Raw genomic sequence first — 27,164 nt, forward strand, 5'->3', positions numbered from 1 at the left:
GGACGATGGATGAAGACTCGCCATCTGAGGTAGTTTGGGCTGAGGTGAGGAATAGGAAAGGTGAGGTCACCCTGTTAGGAGTTTTTTACAGGCCTCCTAATAGTCCTAGAAACGTAAAAGAAAGGATTGCGAGGATGATTCAAGAGAAGGGTGAAAGTAATAGGGTGGTTGTTACGGGGGACTTTAACTTTCCTGATATTAATTGGGAAAGCTATAGCTCAAGTTCGTTAGATGGGTCAGTGTTTGTCCAATGAGTGCAGGAGGGTTTCCTGACACAATATGTAGATAGGCCAACAAGAGGTGAGGCCATACTGGATTTGGTTCTGGGTAATGAACCAGGCCAGGTGATAGAATTAGAGGTAGGTGAGCACTTTGGGGTCGGTGAACACAATTCGGTGACTTTTACTCTAGTGATGGAGAGGGATAAGTGTGCACTATAGAGCAAGAGTTATAGATGGGGGCAGGGAAATTATGATGCTGTGAGGCATGACTTAGGATGTGTGGCCTGGAAAGGTAAGCTTCAAGGCAAGGGTGTAATTGATATGTGGAGCTTGTTCAAGGAGCAACTATTGAGTGTCCTTGATAAGTATGTGCCCGTCAGGCAGGGAGGAAAGGGTCGTGTGAGGGAGCCGTGGTTTAATAAGGAATTGGAATCCCTTGTTAAATGGAAGAGGGCGGCCTATGTAAAGATGAGGCGTGAAGGTTCAATTGGGGCGATTGAGAGTTATAAGGTAGCCAGGAAGGACCTGAAGAGAGAGCTAAGAGCAGCAAGGAGGGGACATGAAAGGTCCTTAGTTGGTAGGATTAGGGAAAACCCTAAAGCTTTCTATAGGTATGTCAGGAATAAAAGAATGACTAGGGTAGGAATAGGTCCAGTCAAGGATAGTAGTGGGAAGTTGCGTGTGGAGGCTGAAGAGATTGGGGAGACACTGAATGAATACTTTTCGTCAGTATTCAATCAGGAACAGGACATTGTTGTCAATATGAGTACTGAGTCACAATTAAGTTGAATGGATGGCTTTGAGGTATGTAGAGAAGAGGTGTTGGAAATTCTGGAAAGGGTGAAAATAGATAAGTCCCCTGGGCCTGATGGCATTTATCCTAGGATTCTCTGGGAAGCAAGGGAGGAAATTGCAGAGCCATTGGCCTTGATTTTTATGTCCTCGTTGTCTACAGGAGTAGTGCCAGAAGATTGGAGGCTAGCAAATGTGGTTCCCTTGTTCAAGAAGGGGAGTAGGGAAAACCCTAGTAACTATAGGCCGGTGAGTCTCGCTTCTGTTGTGGGAAAAATCTTAGAGAGAATTGTAAGGGATAGGATTTATGAACATCTGGATAGGAATAATGTGATCAAGGATAGTCAGCATGGTTTTGTGAAGGGCAGGTCGTGCCTCACAAACCTTCTTGAATTCTTTGAGAAGGTGACTAAGGAGGTGGACGAGGGGAAAGCAGTAGATGTGGTGTATATGGATTTTAGTAAGGCGTTTGATAAGGTTCCCCATGGTAGACTACTGCAAAAAATACGGAGGTATGGCATTGAGGGTGAGTTGGAGGTTTGGATTAGGAGTTGGCTGGCTGGAAGAAGACAGAGGGTAGTAGTTGATGGCAAAAGTTCATCTTGGAGTGCCGTCACTAGCGGTGTTCTGCAAGGATCTGTTTTGGGACCATTGCTGTTTGTCATTTTTATAAATGACCTGGAGGAGGGGTTAGAAAGTTGGGTGAGCAAGTTTGCGGATGATACGAAAGTCGGAGGAGTTGTAGACAGTGAGGAAGGATGTGGCAGGTTACAGCGGGATATAGATAAGCTGCAGAACTGGGCAGAAAGGTGGCAAATGGAGTTCAATGTAGCTAAGTGTGAGGTGATTCACTTTGGTAAGAGTATCAAAAAGATGGGGTATTGGGCTAACGGTCGGATACTTGGTAGTGTGGATGAGCAGAGGGATCTTGGTGTCCATGTACACAAATCTTTGAAAGTTGCCACCCAGGTAAATAGTGCGATGAAGAAGGCATATGGCGTACTGGCTTTTATTGGTAGAGGAATTGAGTTCCGGAGTACTGAGGTCATGTTGCAGTTGTATAAGACTCTGGTGCGGCCACATCTGGAGTATTGTGTGCAGTTTTGGTCGCCATACTATAGGAAGGATGTGGAGGCACTGGAACGGGTGCAGAGGAGGTTTACCAGGATGTTGCCTGGTATGGTAGAAAGATCGTATGAGGAAAGGCTGAGGCACTTGGGGTTGTTTTCATTGGAGAAAAGAAGGTTTAGGGGTGACTTGATAGAGGTGTATAAGATGATTAGGGGTTTAGATAGGGTCGACAGTGAGAATCTTTTTCCTCGTATGGAGTCAGCTATTACAAGGGGGCATAGCTTTAAATTAAGGGGGGGGGTAGGTATAGGACAGATGTTAGGGGTAGGTTCTTTACTCAGCGAGTCGTGAGTTCATGGAATGCCCTGCCAGTAGCAGTGGTGGACTCTCCCTCATTATGGGCATTTAAGCGGGCATTGGATAGGCATATGGAGGATAGTGGGCTAGTATAGGTTAGGTGGGCTTGGATCGGCGCAACATCGTGGGCCGAAGGGCCTGTACTGCGCTGTATTCTTCTATGTTCTATGTTCTATGTTCTAAATGTAGGGGTATTGGTGGGTTACGCTTCAGCGGGTCGGTGTGGACTTGTTGGGCCGAAGGGCCTGTTTCCACGCTGTAATGTAATCTAAAAATCTAATCTAATCGAATCTACAAGGCATGATTAGGAAACTTGGGACACTAAAATAGGTGGCACTAAAATAGGTGGTATCACGGACAGTGAGGAAGTATATCAGAAATTGCAGCAGGGCCTCGATCAAACTGTCGAAGTGGGCCGAAAATATTTTGGCAACGTTAGATCAAGGTAGGAGATTCATGGTGATTGGTAGGACTTTAAGGAGTGTAGTTGAGCAGAGGGACCATGGAGTTTAGGTCCACCGTTCTCTGAAAGTGGGGTCATGTTTAGACATGGTAGTGAAGAAGATTTTTGCCACACTAGCAAGCATCAGTTAGGGCATGGAGGCAAGCAGTTGGGAAGTTATGTTGAAGTTATTCAGGAAGTTAGTGAGGCTGCACTTGTAGTGTTGTGTTCAGTTTTAGTCACATTGCGATCGGAAGGATATTTTTAATTTGGAATGTGTGCAGAGCGAATTTACAAAAATGTTGCCAGAACTCAACAGTATGAATTATGGGGAGAGGTTGGGCAAGGGAGGACTGTTTTCTTTAGAGAATAGAAAACTGAGAGGGATCTTATAGAAGTTTACATGGATAGGGAAAATGGATCCAGTTTGTTTTTTCCTAGAGTTGGGGAATCGAGGGGGAGAGGGCATTAGTTTAAGGTGAGAGGGGAAAGAATAAAAGGGAAACTGGTGGAAACTGCTTGACACAGAGAGTAGTACACAAAGGGAATGAGCTGCCAAGGGAAGTGGTTGAAGCATTTGTATGAACGATATTTAATGGGCATTTGGGCAAGTACATGGACAGGAAAGGACGAGAATGCTATGGGCCAAGTGCTGGGAAATGAGGTTAGTGTGGTTGGATATTTGGGTCAGCATGGACGAGTTTGGGCCAAAGGGCCTCTCTGCCTCTCTCCATGCTGTAGGACTTGATGACTCTACACATAGAACAGCATTTGGATCAAACTCTCATTTTTCCTTTGGTCATGAGTTCGAATCATTTTTGGACAATGTTCTTTCAAGTTAACTTTGCAGATATTTTCCTTTTCAGTTTGTTATCGACAATACGTGTGTGTGTCTGTGTGTGTGCGTGTGTGTGCATGTGTGTGTGTGCCTGTGTATGTATGTGCATGTGTGTGTGTGTGTGTGTGTGTGTGTGTGTGTTTCTCAGTATTTTTCAAAGGGAAATATCAATGTACGTATTTGCAATATCTTCTCGTCATTCCTCTTTCCATCATAGTTTGAGCAACTTTGTTTTGTCATAAACGTGTTGGTTTCGTAGATTAAAGAAATGTGCCTGACTTGTTCCTAACACTGACCCTGACACACTCTGAGAACTATATCATTTGGCCACATCACCAACCTAGTTGTATTTTTTTTTGTGGCACTGGAAACTTGGGGCTAGAAAAGGGAGCAATAAGCCAAAAAAACACAGGGAATTATCGACTCAATCAGCCAACGTCAGTGTCGAGGAGTTCGTTGGATGGGATTCTGAGGGATAGGATTTACATGTATCCAGAAAGACAAGGAGTGATTAGGGGTAGTCAATATGGATTTGTGTGATTGAAATCATGTCTAATTAATGCGATTGAGTATTATGAAGAGGTGGCAAAGACGATTGAAGAAGACACTGTGGTGTACATTGTTTACACAGACTTGAGCAAGGCATTTAATAAGGTTCCCCATCGTAGACAAATTACTAAAATTAGGTTATATGTAATCTAGGAAAAGCTAACCAATTGGATACAAAATTGGATTGAAGGTTATAGAATGTTTTCCAGACTGAAGACCTGTGGCCAGCGGCGTGCTGAAAGAATCAGTGCTGAGCTCACTACTTTTCATCATGTCTATAAACAAATTTGATGCGATTATCGGAGGCATGGTTAGTAAGTTTACAGATAACATCACCAAATTGGTGCAGTGGACAGTGAAGAAGAATATCTCAGAATATAAAGGGATCCTTGACCATCAATAAACCAAGAACTGGCAGATGGAGTTTAATTATATATTTGTGAGGTTTTGCATTTTGGTAAGTTAAAGCGGGGTAGTGCCCTGGGGAATGTTGCTGAACAAAGAGACTTGCGGGCGAAGATTCATAGTTCCTTGAAAGTGGAGTTTAGGTCGGTAGAGTGCTGAGGAACGTGGTTGGCATGCTTGCCTTAATCGGTCAGAACATTGAGTACAGGAGTTGGGATAGCGTGTTGCGCTTGTACAGGACGTACGTGAGGCCACTTTAAGAATACTGCATACATGTCAGTTGACTCTGCTAAAGGATGGATGTTGTTAAGCTTGAAAGGCTTCATAAAAGGTTTACGAGATTTTCTGGAATCTGAGGGTTTGAGCTACAGGGAGATGATGAACAGGATGGGGCTTTTTCCCCTGGCCTGTCAGAGGCTGAATGGTGACATGATAGAGGTTTAGAAAAGTCCTGAGGGGCATGGATAGTCTGAATGGGCAAGATCTTTTTCCCAGAACTAGATCGCATAGGGTAAAGGTGACAGGGCAAAGACTTAGAAGGGACCTGAGGTGAAACTTTTTTATACAGAGGCTGGTGGGTGTACTGTCAGAGGAAGTGGTGAAAGTGGGTACAATTACACGTTTAAACTGTATCTGGTACATCTGGTATCTGTAAAAGGTACATCAGTAGGAATGGTTCAGGGAGATGTGGCAAGTGGGACGAGATCTGATTAAGATGCTTGATTGGCGTGGACAATTTGGACAAAAGGATCTGTTTCCACTCTGTCTGACTCTCTTATTCTCACAGCGATATGAGGAAAAATTCTAAAAGGGCCATTCGAATGGGAATTCTCTTCGCCAGAAGTTTGTGGTGCCTCTCTGATTACAAGTATTCACAGCTGAGTTAGTTAAAGATTTGACAGAGAAGTGAATCACGGACAAAGGGGGACAGACAGGAAGATGAGGCTGAGACCACAATCTGATCAGCCACAATCTTACTGCTTGGTGGAGAAGGCTCAAATTCTGTAATGACCCACTCCTGCTCCTCAGTCCCATGTTTCTGTGTTCCATTCAACCCCTCTATCCTGCTAGACAGGAGCAGTTGGAGTCCACTTACTGTTATAGCATGGTGCACAGAAACAGAGGAGACCATTTCGTCCCTCAAAACTGTCCACCACGGTTTGGGAAATTTGGAAAATGTAATTGGAAGGCCCAGTTTGGGTATGAAAGAGTTCGCTCATCTCTTTTTACAGAGCTCCCCCTCTCTGTAACTTGTGCTTCATTTGTTGATCATGTTTGACACCCAGATTCACTGTGAATATCAAATCTCATCCAGCAATGGCTCATAAAATCCGCTGGTCTCCCTGATTGCAACATTACATAAAAGACCTTCCAGGAAAATAACACCTACTAACTTTCCAATAACAGAATGGGACAACATCAGGAGCAGAAGCAGGTCATTCCCATCCCAAGCCTGCCTTGGCCTTCACTAATATCAAAGCTGACCTGCTCCAAGTCTCAAATCTTCCTCAATGTTCAAGTCTTCTTGAGCACTTCCATAGAACACAGAACAAAGAACAGGACTGATTTGAAGATGCCGGTGTTGGACTGGGGTTTACAAAGTTAACAATCACACAACACCAGGTTATAGTCCAACAGGTTTAATTGGAAGCACACTAACTTTCGGAGCGACGCTCCTTCATCAGGCGATAGTAGAGGGCTGAATCCTAACACAGAATTTATAGCAGAAATTTACAGTGTGATTTATACATTGAAAATTATACATTGAAAAATTGATTGTCTGTTAAACCTTTCATCTGTTATAATACCATGATAGTTTCATTTCTTTCATATGTAAAACAGAAAACGTTTCTTTAAAAAGTTGCAATCTCAGGTTAACTGTTAACAATGATGATAGCTCGACAAAATGTTGAAAGTGTTGCCCCGCTGTGTTCTCTGCCGACGCCATGATGTTTAGATTGATTCTAATCTAAAAAGTGAGATATCGGCGTTTTACATGAATTCATGCAGTTTTTGAGCTCAGCGTTTTACATGAATGCATGCAGTTAGGACCTTCAGCCTTCGATGTTGCACCGTTTGTCCTACTTTAAGATCAGACTCACCTTCATGCTTCCATTCACTTTGTTTCATGTGCCTTTCCAAGCGTCTCTTAAGTTTCCCTCACGCATTTGACTCTACTACCACCACTGGCAGTGCATTCGACACAACCACCACTCTCTGTGTAAAGAATCTCCCTCTGATATCTCCCCTAAACCTTCTTCCAATTACCTTAAAATTATACCATCTCGTGACAGACATTTCTGGGAAAATGTTTCTGGCTATTCACTCTCTCTCTGCCTCTCATTATCTTGTACACCCATATCAAGTTACCTCTCATCTATTTTTCCTCCAGTGAGAAAAGCCCTCGCTCCCTCACGGTTTCTTCATAAGACATGCCCTTCAGTCCAGGCAGCATCCTGGTAAATATCCTCTTCACCCTATCGAACGCTTCTTATCCTCCCTATAATGAGGAGACCAGAACTGAACACAATATTCCCTGTGCGGTCAGAGCAGGGCTCTATCGAGCTGCAGCATAACCTCGTGGCTCTTAAACTCAATCCCCTTGCAACTGATAGCCAACACACCATATGCCTTCTTAACAACCTGATCAACTTGGGTAGCCACTTTGAGGGATCTGTGGACACGGACCCCAAGATCACCCTGTTCCTCCACACTGCCAAGAATCCTCCCTTTAACCATGTATTCTACATTGACTTTCGAGCTTGCAAGGTGAATTACTTCAGTTGGAACTCCATCTGTCGCTTCTCAGTCCAGCTCTGCATCCTGTCCATGTTCCGTTGCAACCTACAATATCCCTCCACATTCTGTACCACTCCAATCATCTTTGTGTCATCGGCAGACTTACTAGCCCACTCTTCAACACCCATATCCAAGTCATCTATAAAATTAACAAAGAGCAGAGGTCCCAGGACTGATCTCTGTGGGTCACCACTGGTCCCTTTCAGTGCTTTAACTCCCCCAACTCTCTGCGTAAGAGAAATACTGACATTCACGACCCTCTGTTTGAAGATAATGTTCTCTGCTTCTACACCATGACCTGTTGATATGAACAAAAGAGGCAACACAGGGGCTCAGGTAAGAGAGACTGGCCCTGAACTCAAGGCAGTATTTGACTGAGGATGACATCAAGGAGCCTGAACAAGATCGCACTTAATGAGAATTAATTATGACGTCTACACTGCTTGGAGTCATTCATGGCACAAGGGAAGATGGTTATCATTGGTGGGAATCAATCATCTCAGCCGCGGGAAACATCTGCAGGAGATCCTCAGCGTAGCTTCCTCAGCCTAGGCATCTCCAGTTTGTCATCATAGAATCCCACCAGTGTGGAAGGAGGCTATTCAGCCCATTGAGTCTAAACTGAGCATATTTGCTTCCCCACAATGTGGAAACAGGCCCTTCGGAACAGCCAGCCCACACCGACCCTCCAAAGTGTAACCCACCCAGACACAATTCCCTCTGACTAATGCGCCTAAAATAATGGACAATTTAGCATTGCCAATTCAACAGGCCTGCACATCTTCGGACAGTAGGAGGAAACCTGAGCACTCGGGGGAAACTCAGCAGACTAGTGGGGAATGTGCAAACTCCACACAGACTGTGGCCCACGGCCGGAATCGAACCTGGGACCCAGGTGCTGTGAGGCAGCAGTGTTAGCTACTGAGCTACCGTGCCAGTAGAAGAGAGGGCATTCACTGAAGTTTACAAAATTTTCAGAATAAGTTGTCCCTCTTCAGCTCATGAAACAGTCGGTGACCATGTGCAGCAAGACCTGGACAACATTCAAGATCGTGCTGTTAAAGTCTGGGGAACATTTATGTAACAGCACAGTACATTTCCACAGTAAAAGGAGGAGTTCATTCAGCACCTCAATCTGGTTTCACAAAAATGTGGGGAAGCCATTCATCCCATCAAAACTACTGGGCAAGAAGAGGGATAGCCCATTCAGTCCCTGTTGCCTGTTGCACAGGAAGGTGGGAGTCTGCTCCTTCCACATGTCACATACAGAACAGAAAGAACCATTTCACACCCGGAGTCACTTACAAAGGAACAGGAAGAGGTTATTCAGCTTGTCAAGCCACTAACGCAGGAACAGGAAAGTGTCAGAGATGCTCCAACATCACAAACAAATGGGGCAGGGGCTACACAGACAGACTGCTCCAAATTGATCCACATGGCTTAATTACTCATGGTACATATGTGTTACTTTAACATGATTTTCTGGCAGTCGGAATGCAGCCAACATTTTTTAGCCATTCTCCAAGTTTTCTTCCATCTCCAAGAAGGCAGACCCATAGTCTCCGTGGAGGTCAGAAGCCATTGGTAAATAACTAACTGTTTCAGAATGAAGGTAATATGGTTGCTGTCAGGATTGTGTACAAGGTGACATTCAATGCAGTGTCACACAGTAACTGTGCATTCAAGTGTTTAGAGTTCAATCAGAGCCTGTACCTCGCTGTCAATCGACATGGGGGCTCTGCAGATGCATGCAAATGTCATGAATCAAACATCCAATGAAAAGTATGACATTTTCACCCCATTCAGCTGTTTGGGACCTAATAAGTTTCTGGCCAGACCCATCAAGCTTCAACTTCTTATTCTCTCACAGCGCTCCAGATTAAGCACATAGTTACTGATCGCTCTCCTCATGGTAACATCATGCCAGTGTTTAGTCTGGTCAAATTGCTTTGCACTCTCTCAGTGACAAAAGGATCGTTATTTATAAAGCAGACCAAACCTTTACACAATGCACCAAATACTCTCTCAACAAATCACGATCAGTGGGAAAGATAGTCTAACTTTTGTACTTCAATAATTTTCACGAAGGGCAACATATCATTTACTTCCTGCCCCGTATGAATTCTGTCAGTGACTTATGACCAAAGACATCCAGGTCCTTTTCAACAAAAGCACTCGCCAACCTCTCTACCATTTAATAAATATAAATGTACATGATGATATTTGTTGTTCACATCTGAATCATTTTATACCTTGTGAACAGCTATTGTCCAAACACTGATCCTGCTGCCACCCATCAATCCTTCAGTCCAGAGAAAAACACTACTCTTCTCCTACCTCCATTACCCATTTTTTAATCCGTGTGGTATACATTCCACCCCTACCTACCCATGGACTCTATCATTCCCCATTCCCCTGTACTCAAACATGTCAAGCGCCTTCTAAAAATACAAATACTCCACTCCCATTGGTTCTCAACTGTCGATGTCACAACGGGTAATCTCCACAAACAGGTTTATCAAAGATCATTTCCCTTTCCTGAATCTAGGCCGAACGTACCAAATCATATCATTATTCTCCAAGTAACTATTTCTCACGTTGCTTATAAAACGTTCCAATATTTTGTTCTCACAGCTGACATCAAGCTATTTAGTATTCTGTTTTCCCTCTCCATCCTGTTTTAAATATTTAAGTTTACAATAGTTGTTACCCAGTCTGCAGCGTCCTTTCCAGAATCTAACTCGCTTTGAAGAATAATCAGTAATACTTTCATTAGCTCTGTTCTCATCTCCATCACTCTGGGATATAGCTCATCAGATGCAGCAACTTATGAAACTTCAACGCAATTAGATTTTCAATAACATACTCTTCAGTAATTCTGATTTCCAGCAGTTTCCCATTTTTACCAGTCACTCTGTTCCCTAATATTTCTGGAAATTAGTTTCTGTACCTTCCTCTGTGGAGATGGAACCAATGCATTCATCTCAGCTGGCAGATGATTTCAGTCAGCTCGTGAATACATTGGAGGATTGCACTTCGGAGATGGTAGATATATTACCCACTACTGCCTGCAAAGTTCCAGAATCAATCCAGTTTACTTCATCGTGAGTGTCAGCACAATCCTGTCCCCGGTGTGAGACTGCAGGTTATAATGAAGGAGGGGATACAGCTCAGTGACCACGTCAATTTTGAGACAAGCTGGTTTTACACTTTACACCTGAATGGGTGCAGCTTAGACAAATGTTCCTGGAAATCCCAGAGAGTATAGTACAGTGCCCTGCTCCTCCCTGTTCACACAGCTTCCCTTCTTTGGAGTCTCAGCTCCATTTGTTTCCCATGGACCCAGACACACAGTAAATGCAGTATTCAGAGTGGGGTCCACAGACCCTCAGGGCTCCCTGAATGAACCCAGTAGCTGACATCAGAATCCTGAGAACACCATCCACAGAGCCTCCACTGACTTTCTAGATGACAGCAGCAAGTCAATTCTCCACACCCATAGTGCGTCCATTCAGTGTTGAAAATGCCTCGGTCTCCTCAGTTTCTTTTCCTGGCTGAGAAAGCTGTTACATCTCCACACAGTCACACAGTAACAGTTCCTCTCTCCAAAGAAGCAGTTGACAATGTAACATTATGTTTCTCTATATCTCAGCAACTATAGGTATTGCTGAAGGAATTGATCACCACACTCAGAGACGACAGATAGAGGGAACGTCACTCACGTTAAGCAGCAACATCCCGTAATAGCTATAATATTCAGGAATATGTGAAAAAGGGAAATGTTAGAATAACTTCCCATTCTATTTTCCTTCTAGTACATCATCAGCAAATCTTTTGCTTGCTTTTCTTTTCTCTCCCTCTCTCTCTTTCTCTCTCTCTTGCTGCACATGATCCACTCACCACAAATCTCCCGCTCTCCCTTCCAACCATCCCTGATATAATAATATTATTTCCCAGTTGCATTCAGTTTTGATAGGGTCACTGAACTCGAAACGTTCAGTCCCGACAGACTGCCATACCTGCTGAGATTCTCTAACATTCTTTCAGGCGGTGGAGAATTTTATTTCAGATCTCCAGCATCCACATTTCCTTGGTTATTTCACCTTTAATGTTGTTGTTTCCCGGGACACCAGCATCACTGGCAAGGGCAGCATTTGTTGTCCATCCTAACTGCCCTTGACTATGCAACCATTTTTTCAAGGAAATATGGAGCCAACCACATTGTTGTGGGTCTGACGGGACTCTTAGTCCAAATAGGGCAAAAATGTTGGTTTCTTTACCAAAGGTTACCTATAAAATAATAAAAGAAATTCTGATGGATTATGGTTGCTATGAGTGAAATTAGGTTTCATTCCAATTTTTGTCACTGGAATTAAAATTTAGTCATCAACATTGGTAAGATTTCAAACAATGCTTTTCGAGTCATAACCTGTGCCTCTGATTTACACGGTCAGTGACGTTATTACTCTGATACAGAGTCCCTATTGTGAAGTAACTTCAGAGCAAGTTTGTAATCAAACTCTTTGTAACTGGAAGAGTTGTCAGATGAGAACTGGAGCCACATAATCTGTCGTTAATTAAAGGGTCGATGATGGCGAAGTCAGCAACAGAACTCAGGCAGAGCTGGAGATTGGGGATATTATGTAGGTGGGTGTCAGCAGGTTTGATGACAGAGAGAATATGGAGACATAAAACAGCACACAGTAAAAAGGAGACTCAAGGTTCCGAACAGTCTTTTTCCTTCTCAGATTTTTACGAGTAAGTAGGTTGGAAATACATGAAAAGGATGTGCCGCTTGTGACTGAAAGTTTATGTATTTGTTAAAATAATTAACCAGAATAACAATAACAGTCAGCATCATTTATAGAATTGACAGAGATAAGCTTACAGGAACACCAAAAATAGCGAGAATGGGATAGTACCCAGCTTGAATAATCATCAGTCCGGCTCGTATCCGCCATTCTAACCGTGCCCAATCCCGTGAAAGATAATAAAGACCCCAAGATAAACTCCTGTCCATTGTTGTAACATTCCAGTCTAATTATCTCAGATTCTGATCCATTGCTGGAATATTCTAGTCTAATGTTCTCAGATTCTGATCCATTGTTGGAACATTCTCACATTCAGGTCTCTCTCTCTTTCTCTGTAGCTGCTGATCCAAGTTCTGTTGAGGATGACGCTGGCCCTGATACATGGCGTAACAGGTTGAAAGAAGCCCCTAATAATGGAAGAGGGAAACCCTCCAGTGACCCAGTTAGGCCCAGGGAGACTGGTATTAATCACAGTCACTGAACAAACAGTTTCAATTAACCCCTTTCACGGGAACTCTGACATATCACAATAATACTTGGTGTGGGTGGGATTTTGATATCATTGATTATTGGGCTAATGGCATATCTCCAGCTGTAAATGTAGAGGTGAAGGAGAGAGATAATGCTTTTCTTCAGAAGTTCGAAGATTCTACTGTGTTTTGGCAGGGGAGGAATTGCTGAGCTCCCGAGGCCATTTGTGTCTGATCACCAGGCCTGCTGCATCTTTTCGTTTTATTTATTTATGTTTAACTTTGACATTTATCTGTCGAGCTATAAACGGCTGAGGTGGGTTGAGGCATTTTTCAGAGACACTTACAGTGCCATAGATGGTGTAGATACAATCATTTCCTTGTGGTCCTTGAAGCTGCGGCCTGTTCCTGTGGAGTGATGGTCAAACTCTCACAGAACCAGGATTCTTAGTTTTACCTTTTGCCAGTTATTGCTCGGGTTTCAGCAGGGTTGAAAGGCAGGAAAACTATCGCAGGTGCTACACACTCTCTCTCTGATTTCTCTCGGAACTGTCTTTTGATGTTCTTTCCTCCTGGATTGGAGAATTGCATGTCAGACAATCTGTTTAGTGAATTTGTTTTTTGACATTTGTGTGCTTATTGTATGATACCATATTGGAACAGTTATTGTATAGTAGTTAAATAAACTATTGTTCTGCTAGGTCTTCCAACAGAATTACGTTATTGCAAGTTCGTCTTCCTTTTGTTGTCTTTTGTGTTTGAATAAATTGTGTTTTGCTTAATGTCGAATATTTTGACCAAGTACATTCTATCTGAAACACAACTCCTCCTATTTACCAGCGGAATGGGCTGAGCTGGAGGAGTGATAATTACGTCAGGAATTATATCGGATACTCAATCCACCTCACAGATCTAGCCCAGACACCTATACGCCCAGACGAGATACCTGCTCAGCATGAAGCATTGCGTAGACCAGACTAATGGACTGCTCAGCAATCCGTCTAGGATCGAACACTGGTTAAAGCTCACCAGTCCACTACTTATCTGTCCAACAGTGCACTGTTTCAAGGAATAATGGATGAACAGGATATTGTTGTAAATTAAGATGATGGAGAGGTTTGAATAAGCATTTGTCCTGCAGATTTGTAAATGGGAGTAGAGTCAGCAGAGTCTTCGCCTCATTGGGCTGAAGCTAACAACAATTTGTCTCAGTGCCATTTTCATTGAGTGTCACAGAGGGAATGTCTGCACGAGGCAGAGCTAGTTTCCTGGTGCTATCTTATCGAACTCACCTCATTAACTACCCACCCCACTCCATGGTGTCGCTCTCATTCAATGCCAACCCTATTCTCTCACCCATCATGGCTGGAGGTACTCGCCATCGTCCGTATGCCCATGGATATTCCGTGATCCCTGGCACTGCTGCCATCTTGAAAAGGCCAATGGATATACGGTTGAGCTTTCTCAGTTTGGAGCTGCCCTGCACAGTTTTCCCGAGCATGGCAGATAAGGGGAAATTTCACCACAGCTTGTCGACAGGGGCATGGAGATCCTGGTGAATGAGCTAGTACAGAGCGGAACCATTCTCTTCCCAGAAGGGCCGCACCACCAGTCCCACCGAGCATGGTCTGAGCTCACCATCCAGCTTAGTGCATTATCTGCGGTCTGAAGAAATTTCCAGCAATATAGGACAAGCATCAATAACTATCTGTCAGGATAAGGGTGGCTGTATTCTGTCTGCTCCCTCACGCTCACCGTATATCTGTAATAACACCTATCCACCAAATAAGGCTCCATCATTCTCACTGCTGCATGCAGCACCTTTTCTCACTGTCACCTGTGCAATATCCCCACATGGTGATGAAATGTTCTCATGAGTGCTGTTTCCAGAAATCTCTGGATGATGTCATTTGTACAGTGTTCCAGATAATTTTCAAAATAATTCCCAAATTTAGCAAATCCCAGTATGTTCGGCATCAGAGGAAGGAGCAGAGTTCTACTTTTTTTAAATCACTCAGGATGAAAGTGCATCAAGAGGCCATTAATCTTCTCAAATATGCTCCACTGTTCAGACAAAGGGAGCACCGAAACACTTGAAGACTAATTCTGTTCTTGAAGACAGGTGCCATATTTGTGGGTCTCCAGTTTCGCTGGAACATTCCTGTAATCCAGAGAGTTATAGAATATTTCACACAGTGCCACCAAAACACTCTGTAACCACTTCTATTAAGACCAGTTTACTATTGCTGATGATCTGTTTACCCTTGATCTTTTCTGTTTGAGGAAATCTTTGTTCGTTTTGTTAGAGACAGTGCAAGAACTTTCATCCGACTAAAATTTTGTTTATATTATTGAACCATTTTGCGCCTTCCCCTGTGAGGAACGATGTGTTAAATTACTGTGTTAAATTCTTTCCCTGAAACCAAATCCCCAGTCACATCCTCCAGGTGTCCCACATATACACTCCTGCCTTTCTTCCAAGGGTCACACGCACATCATAAACGTGTTTTATTCGATAGGGGAAAACTCTTGCGGTTAGTTATTTTTTATATTTCTTGCCAGTTTTGGAATATTTTTCTTTGTATTTTGTTTTATACAATCTGCTTCTGGTTCCAAAAATAAACTTCCCAAATGTGGCCGACGCTAGTGCTCGCCAATCTGAATTCTTCAGTTTGTGAGTGATTCGTATCCTTCACAGCCTTTGTACATTATGGGTGGTTCGTCTTCACATCTTCACATCAGCTTCTTGTTGACCAGAGACCATCATTGCTGAGCGTTATTAAGCAGTATATGCTTAAATGTCTCCCCCACACATCTACTGACCTTCACCTGAGTCTAGTTTCACATTCTGTTTTACACCAAATATAAGACATAAATCGGCAATTGAAATACCTGGCTCTTTTTAACCATTTGGGGGAACCTCCGTATGTGGATGCGCACATGATCAGCTGAGAGTGACTCCATTCTCCCAGTTTCTCTGGCTCTGTGATTTCAGTTTGATGATGCCACATTCCAGTGGGAAGCTTCCTACGTGACCACCTTTTCTCTCAAACAAGAAATCCTCTAACTCTGATGGACTGAGCCTTCAGCTGTGACTGTCCCGTCTCCCTCATTTCTGCCCTTACTCCGTCCCCACCTTCCCAGAACAATGACATATCTCCCCTTGTCCTCACTTCCTACTGCACTAGAATCTGCATTCACAGAATCGTCCTCCGCCACTTCCACCACCTCCAGCAGGACAGCACCATCAAACACATCTTCCCCTCCCGTTCACTGTCAGTATTTCACAGGGACCATTCCCTCTGTGACACCCTCCACCACCCGAACACTTCCACACTGCCCCCCATGGCCCATTCCCATGCAATCACAGAAGCTGCAACACTTGCCCATTGACCTCATCCTTCCTCACAGTCCAAGGCCCCAATCCAACTTCCAAGTGAAGCAGCATTTCACTTGTACTCTTTCAACCCAGTCTCCTGTCTTTGCTGCTCACAATGCAGTCTCCTTCACATTAGCAGGCCAATCAGAAACTGCTTTGAGGAACATCTCCACTCTGTCTGTATGAATGACCCCAAACTTCTGATTGTTCGCCATTACAATAATCTACCTTGCTCTGAAGCTAATGAGAATTCTTTGAAGAGGTAACAAGCAGGTTAGATAAAGGAGAGCCAATGGGAGTTAACTATGCGGACTTGCAGTAGGCATCTGATAATGTACCCCACAGGAGGCTGCAAAGTTAGACAAGGGCCAGTGGTGTAATTGGCCAGGTACTAACATGGATAAAAGGTTGGCTGTCTGGCAGGAGGCACAGTGGAGATAAAATGGTCCTTCTCAACGTAGTAGCCAGTGACTAGTAGTGTTCCACAAGGGTCAGTGTTAGGTCCACAACATTTCACTTTAGAGGTTAATGATCTGGATGGCAGAACTGAGGGCATTCTGGCTACATTTGCAGATGATGCAAAGATAGTGGAGGACCGTGTATTATTCAGGAGGCAGGGAGACTGCAGAAATATTTCGAAAGTTCAGGAGAGTGTGAAAAGGAGTGGCAGATGAAATACAATGTGGGAGAGTGCGAGGTCATGCATTTTGTTATGAAGAATGCAGGCGTGGACTATTTGCTAAATGGGAAGAAAATTCAGAAATCGGAAGTGTAAAGGGACTTGAGATTCCAAGTCCAGGATTCGCTTAAGAGAAACTTGCAGGTTCAGTCAGTAGTTAAGAAGGCTAATATGAAGTTCTCATCCATCTCAAGAGTACTATAGTATAAAGGTAAGGATTATGACGCTTTCTACTTCTCTGGTCAGACAACATCGCCAGCATTTTGTACCTCATACCTTAGGAAGGATGCATTAAACGTGGTGCGTTTCGAGAGAAGTTTAACCAGAAATGAAAAGCTTAACACATGAGGAACGTTTGCGGGCTCTAGTTTATATTCGATGGAGATTAGAAGGATGGGGGGAGGGATCTGATTGAAACTCACAGAATACTGAATGGCATGGACAGAGAGGACATTGGGAGGACGTTTACACTGGTATGAGAGACAAGGACCTGAGGGCACAAGCTTAGAGCAAAGGGAAGACCCTTTCAAACGGAGACAAGATGAAACTTCTTTAAGCAGAGAGTGGTGAAACTGGAATTCCTTACCACCGAAGGCTGTGGAAACCAGATCGTTGAGTATATTTAAAACAGAGACGGATAAGTTCTTGAATGACAACGGGATCAAAGGTTACGGAGATATAGCAGGGAAATGGGGTTGAAAATCTGTCAGTCATAATTGAATGGTGGAGCAGACTCGATGGACCGAATGTCTTCTTTTCAGCTCCTATAGTCTTGTGGGCATATACAATTTCAGGCCTGGAAGGTGCGCTGGCTCAGTGGTTTGCAGTGCTGCTTCACAGCAACAAGGACATGAGTTCCATTACAGCCTCGGGTGACTGCCTGTGTGGGGATTGCACATTGTCTGCGTGGATTTTCTCTGGGTGTACCGGTTTCCTCCCACAGTTCAAAGATGTGCAGGTTACGCGAATTGGCCATGCTAAATTGCACATACTGTTCACGAATGTGAGGTTAGGTGCAATAGTCATGGGCCAATGTATAGATTAGATTAGATTAGATTAGGTTACTTACAGTGTGGAGACAGGCCCTTCGGCCCAACAAGTCCACACCGACCCGCCGAAACGCAACCCACCCATTCCCCTACATTTACCCCTTTACCTAACACTACGGGCAATTTAGAATGGTCAATTCACCTGACCTGCACATCTTTGGACTGTGGGAGGAAACCGGAGCACCCGGAGGAAACCCACACAGACACGGGGAGAATGTGCAAACTCCACACAGTCAGTCGCCTGAGTCGGGAATTGAACCCAGGTCTCTGGTGCTGTAAGGCAGCAGTGCTATCCACTGTGCCACCGTGCCGCCCTTAATAGGGTAGAGAATGGGTTTAGTTCGGATACAATTAGATGGTCAGCATGGGCACGTTGGGCCAAAGGGCCTGTTTGAACACTGCAGGGATGTTAAGAAACTGCAGACAGCTGCAATTTTCCAATGAAGTTCAACCCAAGCTCGAGTAACACTTCACTTTACACTTTGGTGCGTTCCAGCTTGTAGGGGTTAATATTCAGTTCCATAAATTTACAACTTGACCCCATTATGGCTGTTCTTCATTTATCATAAACTCTCCCTCCTGGGCTCTCTCCGATTGTGTCTTGTTTATCTTGCACTCAACAGAAAAAAATCCATTTCTAATACTTGCACATTAATTTTCACCCATTTTACATCTGTGTCTCTTTCACCACAATTTAAAGCCCATTTGCCTTTTGCACTGGGCCTCCAAACACTCTTTCCCACCTCTACCAAGGTGCTAAAACGTTCACTTTCCAACCCTTTCTGAAGCAGTTTTACACTGGACTTGAAAGTTTAACATTGTTTCGTTGTCTCTGCAGACGTTGCCAAACCAACTGAGTTCGTTCAAAAGCGAAAGGTCACAGAACTTTTTTTTCAATATAGCAAAGACCAGTGGATACTGGAAATAGGAAACAAAAACAAAAATTGTTGAAGACACCAAGTGCTTTGAAGAACAGTCACAGGACCCGAAAGATCATCTCTGCTTTCACTTCACAGATGCTGCCATATCTGTTTAGTATTCTTGAACAAGTTTCAAAAACGTGTGTCAAAAGTGCTCAAAAGCCCAGTCCAACATGCAGTTCCATGCACCGGGAAGTGAACAATAACGCAAAGTGCACAAATTCATTTGTTTAATAATTCATCAGGCTGAGTTCTGAATCATGGTGAGGGAGAGAAACACATTCACTTTCAACAGATGATGGCACTACTGGAAGGGAAATGATTCAGATTCAGATGAAAATGTTAAATGCGTTTGAGGAACGCAAAATTGGAGGCATGACATCATGAAGGGACCCTAACAGGACGAGAATTTTTAAAAAAACGTTCCCACATCAGGAATCAGGATAGATCATGGAGTACAGGGGTGATGGGTGAATGGGTCCCGGTGTGAACTGAGGACTGGCAGCAGAATTGTATTGCAGATATTGCAGCTCAGGCTGGGAATTCATGTGATGCTGCAAATCATAGCAGCAGCAGTAGCAGCAGCAGCAACAACAGAACCAGAATTATATTCAACCACAATCTGTAACATTTTCCCCGGGATAATCCCTCAGTCTAACATTACCATGAAGCTGATCAATGGTACAGTGATGCGTGTGGGAGAAATGCCAGGGTCAGAAACCTATGTACCTGAATCTGATGACAATGCATTAAAGCTACTGCACTTACTGCTTACATTAACAAACAACAGAAATAATGTCTGATAGAGAGGGTGCAATGATCCCAAGACTATGACCACTTCTTTCCAAACCAACTAAGAATTGTTGCTGATCTGTCTACCTTTGTTCTTATCTGATTGTTAGAACCCTTGTTCCTTCTGTTCGAGACGGTTCAAGAACTTCCCTCCTATTCCAGTTTTGTTTGTATCATTGATATACTTACAGTGCCTTTCCCTGTGAGGAATGATGTAAAATACTGGTGTAAATTATCTGCCTGTTTCCTATAGCCAGTTCCTCAGTCACACTCTCCAAATGGACTCAGTATGCGTTCCTGACATCATTTCTACCTAAGGTCACACAGTCATCTTGAACATTGTTTATGTACACAGAAAAGTTTGTGATGCTTGTTTTTATATTTCTTGCTAATTTGCTTACATTGTATCTTTTCCTCCCATACCTCGCTTTCTCGATTCATATGGTCATATCGCGCACAACCAGACTCTTTGGTCCAACCTGACCATGCTGGCCAGGTTTTCCAAAGTAAACTAGTCCCATCTGATTGCATTTTGTCCATGTGTCTCTAAACGTTTCCTATTTCGATGTTTGTACAAATGCCTTTTAAATGTTGTAGCTGTACTTGGATTTACCAATCTTCCTCTGACAGCTCTTTCCATACACACATCCCCTTCTGTGTGAAAACGTAGCCGCTTCGTCCCATTTTAATGTTCCGCCTTTCACCTTAAAGCTATATCCTCTATTTTTGGAATCCCCTATCCTGTGGAAAACACCTTGGCTATTCACCCTATCCATGCCTCTCATGATTTTATAAACTTCTATAATGCCACCCCTCAACATCCTACACTCCATCTGATAATAACTTCAAGAACAAGCATTTAACGATAAGCACTGCAAAATTGAAACAATATTCAAAATGACAGGTAAACAACACTCAGAGCAAAACTTCATAGTGTGATTTGTTTTTCTCCATGTTACAATACTAAGGCAGCATGAAACTCTTGCTAGTATCAATAGGAAGTCAAACACCTGAATTTCTTTGTCTAAAGGGGGTGATGATCTCTCCAGTGAAAACGTATCTCTGATCAGATCTGTTAAGAAAGGGAATTCTTAGACCACACGGACAGCGTGCGTTTGCCTTTAGCATGGTGAGATGAAGTCTGAGTATACCTTTTGAAATTTGGATCACAGTGTGAATTCAGTGCAAAGGGGGAGAGATGTTTTCAATAAGGTTTACTCCAAGAAGGAAACTTTCCATAATGAGATGTGAGTGGGAGGTGTAAAGCAGCTTGAATGGTGAGGCCGAGCCACACTGAGTGAGACCAGAGGCAAAATGGCAGCACAAAACACAGCTTGATGCTAGTGCAGGGAAAGTAGACTCAATCAAAGAGCTTCAAGTGAAGTGGGGAGGCATCATAATGTAAGAGAATGTACTCAGTAATTTGAGAGAGAGAACCTGGAATCAGGAAGTTGAGAGGAGCAGCGAAGAGGATGGAGCAGCAATGGCAGGGATTTCTGGGGATAATTCAGGAAGCACAACTTAAAGTCATGCCCAGCATCTGCTTATGGTCACGAGAATAAACATCCTAATTCTGGCCCTACACTAATGCTCATCAATAGTATCCTTGCCAACCTTTGTCAACCATGGGTACTTCATCTTCTTATGGAATCCTTCTTTTTGAAAGAAACATTAATTGCTGAGCATTATGGGATATCTGCTTGAATGTCTCCCTACGTATAAGCACGGACCTTCCCCTCAGTCTATATCCACATCTCGCTTCAAACCAGATGTGAGACAGAAATCCTCAATTTAAATACATGGTTCTTTTAAATAATTCAGGGGAAATCTTCTGCATGTAGCTAAACACATGATCAGCGTAGGCTTATTGCATTCTCCCAGTTTCTCCATCTCTGTTGTTTCTGTTTGATGATGCCACATTCCAGTGAGCTTCCTCTGACGTGACCTCCTTTTCCTTCAAACCAGAAATCCCCTAACTACGGTGGACAGGGCCTTCATGTGACTGCCCTATCTCCCACGCTTCTGCCCTCACTCCATTCCCTCCTTCCCAGAACAATGATAGACCTCCCCTTGTCGTCACTTCCTACTGCATTAGAATCCACATTCACTGACTCCTCTTGCGCCACTTCCACCACATCCAGCAGGACAGCAACATCAAACACATCTTCCACTCGCGTCCACTGTCAGCATTTCACAGAGACCATTCCCTCTGTGAAACCCTCCATCAACCCGAACACTTCCCCACTCCCCCATGACAGCTTCCCATGCAATTACATAAGCTACAACACGAGCCCATTCACCTCTTCCCTCCTCACTGTCCAAGGTCCCAATCACACCTCCCAGGTGAAGCAGTATTTTATTTTTACTCTTTCAATCCGGTCTCCTGTCACAATGCAGTCTCCTTTACATTGGGGAGACCAAACAGAGACTGCTTTGAGGAACACTTCCACTCTGTCTGTAGGAAGAACCCTGACCCTCTCATTGCTTCCCATTTCAATACTCTGCCTTATTCCCATCCGAGAATATCGGTCCTGAGCTGCTGCAATGTTCCAATGAAACACTGGTCAAGCTCGAGTGACATCTCACTTTACACTTTAATGTGTTACAGCCTGTAGTTGTTAATATACAATTCCAAATTCACAGTCTGACCCCATTATGGCTGTTCTCCATTTTTCATGCATTCTGCTTCCTGGCCTAACAATGATCTTGGCCTCCCAATGATCTCGTCTGTATCTTGTTTATTCTGCACTCAATCGAGGCAACCCATTCCTCTTTGCCATTGCACTTCCACATGCTCTGTTTCCCATCATCCCTCGTCCACTTTTGCCAAGGCAATAAGGAGCCCTTTTCTGTTCTGAACAAGGGCCACGCTGGACTTGAAACGCTATCTCTGTTTCTCTGTCTCCACAGATGCTGCCAGACCTGCTGAGTTTCTCCAGAAATTTCTGGTTTTGAACATGTTCAAAGATGTGTGTCAAAGCTGCTCAAATGTCCTGACCCACATGGAATGCCATACACTTGGAAGTGAAAAATAACACAAGGTGCACAAATACCTTGGTTCTGAAACTACATAAGACTGGAATCATTGATACTTCAGAGTTCTTAATAAAAGCCATGGAAAGAAACAGAGGTAAGCACATTCAATTTAAACACCGAAAGTGGTACGACTGGAAGGGAAATCATTCAGATGAATGTTAGAATTAGAGTCGTTGCAGTGTGGAAACAGGCCCTTCAGCCCAACAAGTCCACACCGATCCTCTGAAGAGTAAACCAACCAGACCCATTCTCCTATTTTATATTTACCCCTGGCTAATGCACCTTACCTACATATCCCTGAACATTACAATTCACCTAATCTGCACATTTTTGGTTTGTGGGAGGGAACCAAAGCACCCAGAAGAAATCCACAGGGAGAATGTGCAAGTTCCACATAGACAGTCGCCAGAGGATGGAATCGAACCTGGGTTCCTAGCACTGTGAGGCAGCAGCACTAACCACTGAGCCATGGTGCTGCTTCACGGAATATGTTTAGGAGTTTTGAAAAAAAATTACAAGAGGTGTGACACCATGGACAGACACTCAGAGGAATGAGAATATTAAATGGAAGTGTTACTACATCAGAAACCAGAGTAGGTGAAGGGGTGATGGGTGAATGGGTCTCGGTGTGAACTGGGGACAGACAGAAGAAATGCATTGCAGATATCGCAGCTGAAAACTGGGAATTCATGTGGTACTGTAGATCACAGCTGGACAGAAGGAGCATTGTATTGGATCACAATCTGTAACTGTTTGCCCAGTTTAATCCCTCAGTTTATCATCCCCGTTTTTAAATAGATATTTTTATTAGAAATTTAACATTGTTACAAGTTTACAAAACTAAACAAAACTCTCAAGTACAAACATTGATATACAATTAAATCTTAAATAAATAATAACCAAAATTCAACAAAAGAAAAATACCGAGAAAAAAATCTACTAATCTAACCTACAACTAACCCGAGTGTATGATTAAGTCTCTTACATTATTCAAATAAGAAAAAGGAAAAAAAAAAACAATGGATAACACAGAAATTGGGTAGCGAGATACATGCTCGGAATGTGTTCACATCAAATGTAACAAAAGCCATATTCGTGCGGGATTCCTCTTCCAAGGGGCCCCCGACCAGCCAGGTTTGTAATCTCAATGAAATACAAGTCCTTGTTAGGATAGCCGAAATATCTGTATTTATGTAATTCAAGAATGGCTGCCATATTTTATGAAATAATTCGGTCTTTCGGTGCACCATGGTTGTAAAGATGTCAAGGGCAATACGTTCCATAATTAATCTGTGCCGATATGAAATGTCCAGGGGGGCCCTCAGCCACCCAGTTTACCAACATATTTTTCCTCGCACAGAAAGAGAGAATAGAAAATAATCTCTTCCCGTGCATATCCAGGGAGGGTAAGTTTGAAAAGCCCAAAAGGAGAGATACAGGGTCCAGTTTAATTTCCGTTCCTAAAATTTCTCTCAGGGTACTTGCTACTTTAGTCCAGTATCTACAGATCTTATGACAGGTCCATAGGGAATGGACAAGAGTGCCCACCTCTATTTTACATTTGGGACACATTGGAGATGCTACTGCCTTAAACTTTGCCAATCAATCCGGTGCTATATGGGCCCTATGAAGTATCTTCAACTGGTAGCAGATGGTGATTCTTCTGGCGTTTTCCCAAATGTCATTCCACATTTCTATAGAGATCTCTAGTCCCAAATCCTGATCCCATGTCTTAAGCAGATTGTCCATATCTCCTGATACTTCATCATGTAGTAAATGATAAATAGTACTGACGGAAGATACCCCCATTGGTTGTAGTACTCTACATTCTCTATCTGATTTATAAAGACTATCTAATAACATAGTCTTCTTCTGTATATAATCTCGAATTTGGAAGTATCAAAAGAGGTCTCCATTAGGTAATCCTAATTTCTGACACAGCTGTTCAAAAGACATCAGGACCCCATCTTTAAATAGGTCCCCTAGACATGAGATACCCCTGGATCTCCAGAGTTTAAAAGTGGCATCTGTAAACCCCAGTTGAATTCCCCATGCTCCCACTATCGGAACATAGGGGGATGTCTTCTGTGAGTTGCCCTCATTTTGCCGGATTATATTCCAAGCTTTAATTGTGTTTAGTATTATAGGGTTTTTACAGTGACCTGTAATGATTTTCCTCTTGTCTGAAAATAAAAGGTTAATAAATGGGCATTTTACTTGAGAAGCCACGATGTCCAGCCAGATTGATTGCGGATCAGACAAGACCCAATCAGCTATGTAACTTAATAGGGAACTTAACTGATATTTCCTAAAATCTGGGAAGACCAATCCTCCCCTTGCCTGTGGAAGCTATTGCTTTTTCAGCTTAATGAGGGGCCGTCTATGATTCCAGATAAAGGTATCCAACCAGCCATATAATTTACGTAGTGCCAGCCTCGGCAGCATCACCGGAAGCATTTTCAAAGGGTATAGGAGACCGGGCAGGACATTAATTTTAATTAGTGCTATTCTACCTAGCCAATAAATTGGAAGGTCTCCCCATCGCTGGAGGTCCTGCCTTATCCTTTCCAGTAAATGCACAAAGTTAGCCTTGTATAACTGACCAAATACTGGGGTAATAAAAATGCCTAAATATAAGAAACCCTCCAGGGACCAACGAAGGGGAAAGTGGGATCAGTCCAATAAGTGGGTTATCACAGCTAGGCCACCCATTGGTATAGCCTCCGATTTTGAGAAATTAATTTTATGGCCTGAGAATGCGCTAAATGTATTAATATCTTGGATTAAGCGAGGTACGGACCTCAGATGATTACTGAGGAATAGAAGAACATCATCTGCATAAAGGGTAATTTTATGTTTACCTGTACCAATCCTCAGGGCCGGTATATTAGGACCATCCCGTCTGCTTCTGCTAGTGGTTCAATTATTAGCATAAATAACAATGGCGAGAGAGGACATCCCTGATGGCAGCCCCTAACCACACTGAAGCTATCCGAACCTAATCCATTGATAACCACAACTGCTTTGGGATCACTATACAATGTTGAGACCCATTTGGTAAACACCTTTCCAACGCCAAACCTTTCCAATGTGTAAAACAAATAGGACCATTCAACCCTATCAAATGCCTTTTCCGCGTCTAATGAGACTACTACTCCTGGTATATTTCCCTGATAGCAGGCTTGAATCATATTCAAAACCCTCCTAATATTATTGGATGATCTACGGCCCTTAATAAACCACGTCTGATCCTTCTTTATGATATGTGGCAGTACCCTTTCTAGTCTCAATGCTAACGTTTTAGAAAGGATTTTAAAATCTACATTTAGCAAGGATATTGGTCTGTATGACGTACAATCTTCTGGATCCTTTCCTTTTTCAAGGATAAGAGAGTATTTGCCTCTTTTAGCGAAGGTGGGAGACAGCCCTGACCCTATGCACAGTTATACATGTCCATAAATGGACCCGCCAATATTCCTGTAAATTCTTTATATAATTCAGCTTGAAAACCATCTGGGCCAGGTGCCTTACCGCTCTGAAGTTGCCTGATTGCGTCAAGTATTTCTTGGACTGTTAGGGGAGCATTTAAGACCGATACCTGTTCCGGAGTTAGGCTCGGAAAGGTCAAATTTAAAAAAAAAATGATTGCATCCTCCTCGTCCTGTCTTCACAATCCTGCGATTTATATAAATCAGAATAAAATTTTCTAAAGATTGCATTAATCATTTTATGATCATGTGTCAAAATACCCGTACTTTTCTTGATAGATGAAATAGTTTTAGGGGCCTTTTTTTTACTTTGCAAGAAATGCTAAGTATCTACCCGGTTTGTCGCCAAATTCATATAACCTTTGTTTTGCAAATAATATTTCTCTCTTAGCCATTTGGGTAAGCGTGGTGTTTCGAGCTGTCCTAAAGGCCGTAATCCTTTGCAATTTGATAATTGAAGGTCTATCAGCGTATGCTGTTTCAGCTGCTTTTAAGCGAGCTTCGAGCAGATGCTGTTGTTCTCCCTTTAATTTTTTCTGTGTCCCTGAGTAGGAGATGATCAAAACTCACGCGTAAGCTTTGATGGTCTCCCACGTCATTAATGGGTTGCTAGTCGCATCTAAATTAATTTCTAAAAAAGTTTTAAATTCTTGAGAGAAGTACTTTACAAATTTACTATCTTTCATCAGGAAAGGGTCCATACGCCAATACGGAGGGGATGTCCCGTTGTTTCTCGCCTTGATTTCCATATATACAGCAGCGTGTTCGGAAATTGCTATACTACCTATTTTACAGGATGATATGGAATTTAAAAAAAAACGAGGGGGCAAAAAACATATCAATTCTGGTATGACATTTATGTGGATTGGAGTAAAAAGAAAAATCTCCGCCCTGTGGATGAAGACATCTCCATACATCTACTAATCCTAATTCTTTGTTCAGATCCACCAATTGTCTAGATCTGGGAGATACTCCTGCAGTACTCTTGGGAATCCTATCTATTTCCGGATCCATAATACAATTAAAGTCTCCCCCTATAATTGTATGACGGGCACCAAGAGCCATC

This window comes from Chiloscyllium plagiosum, unplaced genomic scaffold (genome assembly GCF_037043375.1).
Source record: "Chiloscyllium plagiosum isolate Xiang-an unplaced genomic scaffold, Cpla_swu_hap1 HiC_scaffold_42, whole genome shotgun sequence".
NCBI classification, from domain to species: Eukaryota; Metazoa; Chordata; class Chondrichthyes; order Orectolobiformes; family Hemiscylliidae; genus Chiloscyllium; species Chiloscyllium plagiosum.